Below are 10,141 nucleotides of genomic sequence, written 5' to 3'. Positions count from 1 at the left end.
TGAACACAGGATGTCCTGTTGAATAGCTGAGCATGCTCTGTGTATCACACTACATTGACAGAAATAAAGAAGACTTATTTTAGAGTCTGCTCACTATAATAATGCTGCTTTGGAATGAATGATGTGTTCAGTGCAACAGAAATGGATGTGACACTTAAGACTTTTGGACTGGAATTTTTGATGTGCAAAATGCCCTTGTTTTGAGATGTGTGTTTTTATAAAGGGAATTATTATCATTTTATTGGGTTAATTACAAGAGATCTTGGAAGTGATTTGTGTAATTCAATAGATCAGAATCTGTTTTATCGCAAACTTTATTTGCAAATAGGCAAAAATTAGTGTGTCCGTGAGTAGATTCAAGCAGATATTTTTTAAATGCAATGTATTGAATACATTGTACATTTTACAAATAGTGAGCCATTCTAGTACTATATTGCAGTCGTGGATCTGATTATTTTTTGTACAACTTCCTTGGTAACCTCAAAGCACTAATTTAACTAAGCTGCAAATGTATATATAGAATATTATGCACAACATGTTTTTGTCCCTTTAGTGTATGAAACAGATTTGATAAAGGTTTTGCTATGTTATTTAATACTTTTTGGGATTAATCTGTGGTTTATATTCTTATTTTTCTGTAAAGCTACATTTTTGTACCAGATGTTCTAAAAGGTAGTTAGAAGAAGAAAATGCCAAAGACAGTAGTCACAACAGCAGTAAGAGGAATGTGACTGAAGAGCTGCTTTATAGGGAAAGAACAATATTTAAAAATAAATGTTCCTGGTAAAACAAAGCATGTTCTTTATTCTTCAGTAGGTGGCTTGCCCTCCTTTTATGGATAGATTTTTTTACAGATTAATGGGATGCCCTCCTTACACCACAGATCTTCAAAAATGACGACATTTTGAAAAGCACCATGAGTTAAATACTCAGTTTGTGGACAAAGGCATCTGATGGAAATAGTGTGACACTGGGCTCATTGACAGGCAGAGGAGTGAAAAGGGTATGTAACTTCACTCCAGCGTTTACAAGTGCCTCTGTTGAAATGTAATTTGATAACATCTTGCAGTAGCTGTAGTTCTGAATCATCATAGATGTCCCTGCATCTCCATAGCAACAGAACACTAGTGGTGTGAGTCTACCAGGTACAAAATGCAAGGCTATTTTGGGATTCCAGCCCAATAGGTTATGCACAACAGAAAGATTAATACATAACAGATGTGTTAGAAGATAACAGATGTGTTAGAAGCAGATGTTTAGAAGATCACATGGTAACACTCAAGTATAGAGGGGCTCTATTATACAGATGAAATTTGAAGGGAAATGCCCTCCTCTCTCTTTTTTTTCTCTTTTGTTTTCTTTTGGGAAACATTATTTCTGAATAATCCTTGCAGGTGCAACCAAAAAGATCATCCCAAAGCAGGCACGTGGATAACAAAATCTCCATTTTGCAAGGGCAGACCAAGTTGTGCTAGAAACTCTTAAAACCAACACATTAGTTGGGTTGTTATTAGCTCTGACACTCCCTCAACTTGACATTCTTTACACGTGGTCCAATAGTAAAACTATAAAATCTCCATTCTTAAAAAAACCCATACAATTAATTTATAATTGGTTCGTGTAAATTTCGCTTCCTCTTCACACTCGCCCCTCAGAATAAAGAAGAGTTGACAGAAAAGCACAAGAGGGAAGTGGAAAGTTTGGACGGTGAGATCATTTCCCAAAATAAGATCCGATATGTAAAGCGAAATGCCCAAAGCAAACTCTAAAGGCAGGCCCGGCCTTGGGGCAAGTTGAGTGAGGTGGTCGCCCTGGGCCCTGTGCATTCAGGGCCCCGTGCTCTGCGCATTCCAGTCTCCATGCTGCCCAGCTTCCAGCCCCGCTCACCCGGCCGGGAGCTGCGTGGCTGTGCAGCTCAGTGTGCTGTCTTGGGTCCCACACACTCTTTGGCCAGGCCTACCTACAGGTAAGTCGTACAACTGATTTCTACTTGTATCTTTAATAATGTGTTTATTTTAGGAGATCAGATTAAAGCATTATTTTAATTGGTAAAAGATCACTTATCTCTCATTATAGCTTTTAATTTCTATACAAAAATGGTATATTTCAATTTGTGTTCAAAAAGGTACTTTATTTATATAGTAGATGTTTTAAATATTGCTCTACTGGTGCAATTAAATACATGTTTCAAGAGAGTGCCAAGAAATAGTGGCCTTAAAGATAGAAACTGTAAAAATCATGACCCTCCCTGTCTTGGAAGGAAGAGAATGGCTTTTAATAATAGTGCTATAGTCATTTTAATGCAACAATATCTTGCGAGGTAGCTCGCTATTTTCTACTCATGTTACAGATTAAGAAAACAATTCAGGTTAAGATCCGTATTTTCCAAAGGGTCCATTAAATCGAAATATCCACAACTTGGGATGTCTAATTTTTGAGATGCTGAGCACCTGCACTTGACGTAGAAGTTAGTGGAAGCCACATGACCTAGGTATTTCAGATGGAGCATTGAAGTGTAGTGGATACATTTAAAAAGAAAATCCGTGGCCAAATTGATGTGACCGAAGACACAAAGGGAATATGGCAGTGCTGAGCTCAGAATCAGTTTTCTCAGCCCATATATATAATACAACTGGCTGTGAAGTCTCAAATCAACAACAGTCATTCATATTCTAGGACCAATTCCTCCTTCCAATAGATTCACTGCTACCAGGCTCAAACTGGTAGCTGGATGTCCAAAACTATAATCTTTTAACATAATGGTGTTATGGAGAAGTCTTACAGAATTTAATAAGGATGGAACTGGTAAGTACTGTAGAAATTATTCCATCTATACAAATTGAATAAAAAATAACTTTTTACCGAGGTGCATTTTTTTGAACCATCCAATAAAACTCTATAGCAGCAATATAATTTTCAGTTAAATTCTATGGGCAGGCTAAAAATAAAATGGCTGAGAATTTCTCCTTTTTTATTACCTTCAATAGAGGAAAAAGTTAACTTTAAAAAATGAGTAATCCTGTAGCACCTTAGCGACTAACAAAAATAAATATAGTATCATGAGCTTTTGTGGGCAAAACCCACTTCAGATGAGAAAATATATGTTAGTCTCTTTTATGAGTGGCATTTTTATTATGTAATGTGCATGTATGTCTCTTTAGATCAGTAGTCCCCAACGCGGTGCCTGCAGGTGCCATGGCGCCCGCCAGGGCATTTGTGTGCGCCCGCCGACAACCTGGGCGGCGCACTGGAGGCGCCGGCCCCAGGCACGCAACACGCACCAGCGCACATGCGGGCGCGTGGTGCTGGTGCCAGCCCCAGGCGAGTGGCTCGGGCGGCAGAGCCAGCCCCGGGCCCACGGCACAAGGCACTCGGGCGGCCCCGGCCCTTGGGCACATGCTGGCGCCGGGTGCAAGGGCATCCCCGCCCCTGGCGTGCCCCAGGATGCGCGGCCCCGCCCTTGGGTGCCCGGCGCGTGAGTGGCCCCGGCGCCTGGTGCATGAGTGGCCCCACCCCCCGGGCGCCCGGCGCGTGAGTGGCCCCACCCCCGGGCGCCCGGGAGCCTCTAAAGGTTGGGAACCACTGCTTTAAATAATCTTTAAAAAAGTTCCTTGACCCCAGAAGCTTACAGTCTGAATTTATTGGAGAACATAATGAGAAATGATGACAGACCACCAAGGCTGGGGAGTGAACGGAGTTGCAGGAAAAGGAGGAACAAAAAAATTGAATATCATAGAACAGTAGAACTGGAAGGGACCTGGAGAAGTCATCAAGTTCAGTCTCCTGCCCTCACAGCAGGACCCAGTACTGTTTAGACCATCCCTGATAGATGTCTATCCACCCTATTATTTATAACATACTCTAGTGTCTGCCGCTAAAGATTTCTCAGCATTTTACAAATCCTAAGTAAGTCTTGAACCCTATGAAATAGGTGATATTATCTTTTCCATTCTAGAGACTGTGGAACTGAGTCACAAGGAGGTTAAGTAATATGGCACAAGTCTGGGACAGAGGAACTCAGATCTCACAAAATTCCATGCTTTTGTTCTATACAAATTCTTTCCCTTCAGCTATAGATAAATAGTTTCCCAAAACATTGGGTGACTGGAGCACTTCTGCTCTGTCTTTATATAACAAAACAAAAAGGAAAGATAAGATCCTGTTTGGTGAGAGAAAAAACATTGATTCACTCAAGGGTGTGTCTGCAATGAGATGGCAAAAAGAAAATCATCCACAAAAGAGCAAAGTGCAGTTTGAGTAGTTGGAAGATGAAGGGAGGTGGATATTATGTTTGGGAGCCACTCAACAAGAACTTCTTCTCCCTAGCCTAGAAGATCTCAGTTATATATTGGAGAAGAGATAATCTCCTAAAGAGACAGGACTTTAATCATACGATGCTGATTAGGATTAGGATGCGTCTACACTGCACTGTTACTTTGGAATAAATATGTGAGCATCTACACAGCAATTCCATTATTTTGAAATAATTTCAAAATAACGAATGGCTTATTCCAATTTCTGTAAACCACATTTCACGAGGAATAATGCCTCTTCCAAAAGAGCTATTTCAGAATAGGGCATGTGTGGACGCAGCACAGGGATTATTTTGAAATAAGGGGCCTCCAGGAAATCCCACAGGCGCCCACACTCCTCAGGACTCTATATTTCCTTTTCCCCTTAAAGCTGCAGCCATAGGGGAAAGGGCTTGTGGCAGGAAACTGGCCCTGACAGCCTCCAGCCACACTGCAGCTGTCACAGTGACTCAGCGACCCTCGAGGTCCCCAAGAGCTCTTCCCCACTCTCAGGGAGCATTCTGATTGATCCCAGGAACCTGCCAGGTGCTGCAAAAGGCATGTGCTGTCCTAGTCTGAGGTGGAGATCCTGGCCTTCTTTGAGGTGTGGGGCGAGGAGGAAAACCTCCAGGATCTCCATTCCAAACAGCACAATGCTGTCATCGACAGCTGCATGGCCACCAAGGGCCATATCTGGACCCAGAAGCTGGTCTGGATGAAAGTTAAAGAGCTCTGAGAGGCCTAAGCCAGGGCGAGGGAGCGCAGCTCCTGCTAGGAGGAAGAGCCACACTCCTGCCCCTATTATCAATACTTGCTCCACAATCTGGTGGTTGACTCAGGGCTGGAGATGCCCATCGTTGCCCACCCAGGGGCCAGAGCCGGTGAGGAGGCAGAGGAGGAGGAGGACCCTGACACAGTCAGCACCATCGCCTCAGTGACACTGGTGACATGTTTCCCCCCAAGCATCCTCTGAAGCCAGGGAAAGAGCAACAGGCGAGTGATCTTATTTTTCTCACACAGACAGGGTGGACATGGCAGGCGGTTGGGGGGTGGGGCGCTCCTCGCTCAGCCTTCTTGGTCTGGGGAATCGAACTGCAGTCTAGGCTCATGGATGCACATGCAGCAGCAGTCTGTGCCACACAGCCCCAGGAGGCTGCATCTGAGGACCCCTGAGCTCCTGCTCACAAGGTCTGGGGAGGCCGGCCACACTTCAGACACCCGGGTGGGGCACCCTCTGCGACACCCTCCTACCACAAGCCACCATTAGAAGGAGGAGGCTGGGGCTAAGGAGACACAGACAGACATGCACACACTCACTCACACACACACACACTCTGAAGTGCCATACATGGGCAGCCCTGCACACTCGAGGCTGCACCCACTCCTGGGGACAGCGCTGCCAGGTGTAGGTGTGTTTGCTGCTCACACTTCCTCCCCACCTTTACCCTCACCCTTTCTCTCCCATGGCCAGGGATACAAGTTCTGCCACCACTGCTGGACCCAGCGTGTGCGCAGCACCAAGGCAAGCCCAGCCAGCCCAAGGCCCCCCTTTCGCCCACTGGATCCCAGTGAAGCCGGCAACTTTTCATGCCTGCTTGTCCCCAGGACGCAGTGGGGGGTGGGGGAAGCATTCTCACCTGGGGACATCTGGGCCTCTATAAGAAAGAGCCCGCTGTCCAGACCACACATGGCCTTGCTCCCAGGACATCACCTTCATTTGACAAGAGAACTGTTGGTCTTGGCTCACAGTTGAGGGCAAAGCTTCAGGCACAGTGTCTCCAGGGATGACTGACCATCTCTCTTTATTCTCCCCAGCTGGACCAGCTGCAAGAGGGGAGTGGACAACACCCCTTAAGACAACTGCACAACACTGGGGAAACCGCAGACACCGGAGAACGCGGGAGGATCTACTGCAGGAGCACATCTCCATGCTCTGGACCCTGCATGAGACGCTGGACCAGCAGGTCCAGGAAGACATGCAGTGGCAGAGAGAGACCTGGATGGAGCTGCTGCAGCAGGGACACAACATATGTGCAACTGTGCAGGCTCTCCTCACCCACCCTGCTGCCACTCCTGCCCCAGTCCCAGTTCCTGGTCCTGCCCCTCCTCCCATGCCTGACCCTGCTCCAGCCCCCTCTTTTACTTCTCCCCCTAGCCGTGGTCGCCGAGGTCCCCACACATGAGGCGGAGAAACCACCAGAGCCAGACACCACTCCTAACCCCAAGCCTCTCCTCTCCTTTCCTCCCCCCTCCAAGGTTTTCATCTCCCCACCTGCCCCTCCCCATGTCCAGGATCTTTTCCCAGTCCCTCCCCAGTTACTTCTTCCTCAAATTAGGGATGTTAAATTTCAAGTAACTAATTGACCAGTCGGTGGGATTTCCATGGACTATTCAATTAGTCGGGAAGGACTAGCATGGCATTCTGCCTTTGTGATGCACATTTCAAAGACTGAAACGCCCTGTGGAGCCCAGGCTCAGTGGAGAGTCCCCCCAGTGGGGGCTCTTGTACATTTCAAAGTTGGACCATTGCTGCTGCGCCCCTGTCCCCTCCCACAGAGCTGGAGCTGGGGGAAACTGGCTTTTAAGCTGCCCCCCCAGCACTCCCCCCTCTTCTCCCCCTTGCTGCCTCTTTCTGATAGAGGCAGCAAGGGTATGTCTACACTACCCTCCTAGTTCAAACTAGCGGGGTAATGTCGGCATACCGCACTTGCAAATGAAGCCCGGGATTTGAATTTCCCGGGCTTCATTTGCATAAGCAGGGAGCCGCCATTTTTAAAACCCCGTTGGTTCGAACCCCGTGCAGCGCTGCTACACGGGGCTCGAACTAGGTAGTTCGGACTAGGCTTCCTATTCCGAACTACCAGTACACCTCGTTCCACGCCTAGTCCGAACTACCTAGTTCGAGCCCCGTGTAGCCGCGCTGCACGTGGTTCGAACCAGCGGGGTTTTAAAAATGGCGGCTCCCCGCTTATGCAAATGAAGCCCGGGAAATTCAAATCCCGGGCTTCATTTGCAAGTGCGGTATGCATACATTACCCCGCTAGTTCGAACTAGGAGGGTAGTGTAGACATACCCCAAGTGAGGGGGAAGAGATTAGTTGACTAGTGTGTTGACTATCCAATAAGCTTTTGCTTACTGGATAGTCGACTAGTCGATTAGTTGCTTACATCCCTGACCCAAATAAATAACCCACGAGTTCATTTTTTTCAAAACCAAACTTTTTTTTTATTGTCTCTGCAGGAGAGAGGGTTGGAGGGGGAAGGGAGGGGTTGTTGGAGGAAAGGCAGAGAGGGGCAAGGCACAGGCCCTTAGTTGGGAGGCCCTGGGGAGAGTGTCACGGGGGTCCCTGTAAGAAAATCTCCTGCAGGGCCTCCCAGATAAGAGGAAGAGGGGGGAGGGGGAGCTGATGCTGACCAGGAGGGCAGGGCCTTTGAACAGCCCACAGCTGCCATCCACCAGGCCCATTAGGGGGTGCGCATCTGGGAGGCCCTTCAGGAGAGTTTCTTACAGGGACCCCAATGACACGGCATTAAAGTGGTTCTTGCTGGGGTCAAGATGTCTGGTGCAGGGTTTCATAAGCCACGGCATGAGAGGGTAGGCCACATCCCCCATGATACACAGTGGCGTGTCCACGTCCCTGACTCTGATGGTGCGCTCAGGGAAGAAAGTGTCGGCCTCCAGCTTCTGTAATAGGCTGGAGTGTCTGACGACATGGGCATTGTCTGTCTTCCCCGACCACCCGATGTAGATGTCAGTAAACTGCCCGCAGTGATCAACCAGGGCCCGTAGGACCATGGATAAGCATCCCTTGTGGTTAATGTAGAGATGACCAGTGGTTGGGGGCCTGGATGGCAATGTTGGTGCCTTCAATAGTCCCCCACAGCTGGGGAAGCCCCTGGTGGAAAAGGCGGAGACAATGAGATCCAAATCACCGAGGTCGATGACCCTGCACAGCAAGACGGTGTTGATGGCCCTCATCACTTGCAGCAGAAGAGAAACAAAACAGAGAATCACAGGGGGTGCCAGAGCCCTTTAGAAGTCACCCAAGGCCCCCCCCCCAACCACACCAAGAGTTATCCCCTATGTAGCCCACCCCCCCCACAAGGCTGTGTGAGGGTGGGACTGGAGAACCACTCGTGAAAGGGGGCTTGTTCCCAACCCCCCACTCCTCTTTCCCTAGGGTTCCCCTTTCCAGCACTTCATACCTGCATCACAAGGGCCCCGACAGTCGACTTCCCCATGCTGAACTGGTTCCCAATAGACTGGTAACTCCAGCATGGCGAGCTGCTTCTCCGAGGGGTTGGCGGGTCGCATCTGTGCGTCCTGTCACGTGAGGGCAGGGGTGAACCAGGCACACAGCTCCAGAAAGGTTTCCTTCCTCATGTAGAAATTCTGGAGCCACTGCTGGTCATCCCACTGCTCCATCATAAGCCAGTCCCACCAATTGGAACAGGTGTCCAGCTGCCAGAAGCAGCAGTGCACAGTGGGGTACAGCTGGAAGAGCTGCACTCCCAGGCAAAGGGTGAAGGTCTCCTTAAACAGCTGGGGGTCGTGTTCCTACAGGGCCTGGAGGGCAGCCTGCAGAAACTGCAGCAAGGCAGTCAGGGGCTGTCATGTGCCCAAAGGCAGCTCCGGCTCCATAGCTGGGAGTGCCCTGGTGTCCAATAACAGGGCAACCAAAGTACGCAGTGAAAATGATTTGCTTTTCCTCAGAGAGGTAGGCAAGCAAGAGAAGAACCTGAGAAACGGCTATACAGGGGGGTCCCTTTAAGCTTGCGTTTCAGATACGCTCAGGCAATAGCTCCAGGAAGTAACTGCTGACCTGATGCCCTGCTTGAACTGGTTCCGGGTGGCCTTAAATGCGAGTTAGCATTCAATCAGTGTGGATGCTCTCTTTCAAAATAGCTAAGCGCTGTTTTGATGCACTTTTTGTGTTCAGTTGCGCTATTTCGAAAGCAGCTATTCCAGAAAATACATTCCAGAATAGCTTAATGCAAAATAAGCATGCAGTGTAGACGTACCCTTAGGCTACGTCTACACTGGCCCCTTTTCCGGAAGGGGCATGTAAATTTCACCAGTCGTCGTAGGGAAATCCGCGGGGGATTTAAATATCCCCCGCGGCATTTAAATAAAAATGTCCGCCGCTTTTTTCCGGCTTTTAAAAAAGCCGGAAAAGAGCGTCTACACTGGCCCCGATCCTCCGGAAAAAGTGCCCTTTTCCGGAGGGTCTTATTCCTACTTCAAAGTAGGATTTCCCTACGACGACTGGTGAAATTTACATGCCCCTTCCGGAAAAGGGGCCAGTGTAGACGTAGCCTTAGTGAATAGGTAGTCAGTTCAGAGAACTGGTGTAATAGATTTTCTGTATCTACCAGCACCAAAGTATTAGTAGCTTTAGAATGGTCTCTGAGGAGAAGCCTACAATAGAGCAGACTCTAAGTGAAAAGGCCACAAATGATAAAAAGCTCTTTTTGGGATATCATGGGACGTTGGGGCTCCAAAAGGCACTCGCTAAAACTGGACCTCTTGGGCACATTGTTGCCAAAGTCTCTCAATAAGAGGGATGAAAATTCACCTCTCTTCTTTAGCTCCTGGTAAAGGCTGCCCTGGTACTACATACTTACCACAGATTTACATGGCAGGGGGGGCTCATATGGCATAGCAAGAGAAGTTACAAATACTGTATAAAATTAAATATGGGTTCCTCTTCTGCATCCTCATGGTCAGATTTCTACTCTGTCTCATTGTCAGTATAAAGGAACCCAAAAGCCACTAGATTTGGTCAGATAAAAACTCCTGTGTATGGGCATTGTTGAGGAAGAGTACATGGACAGGTCCTTCGTGGCTGC

Source organism: Pelodiscus sinensis, chromosome 20 (genome assembly GCF_052426305.1).
Source record: "Pelodiscus sinensis isolate ZL-2025 chromosome 20, ASM5242630v1, whole genome shotgun sequence".
Lineage (NCBI taxonomy): Eukaryota > Metazoa > Chordata > Testudines > Trionychidae > Pelodiscus > Pelodiscus sinensis.
The sequence above is the reverse complement of the archived record's forward strand: the minus strand, read 5'-3'. Positions refer to the sequence as shown.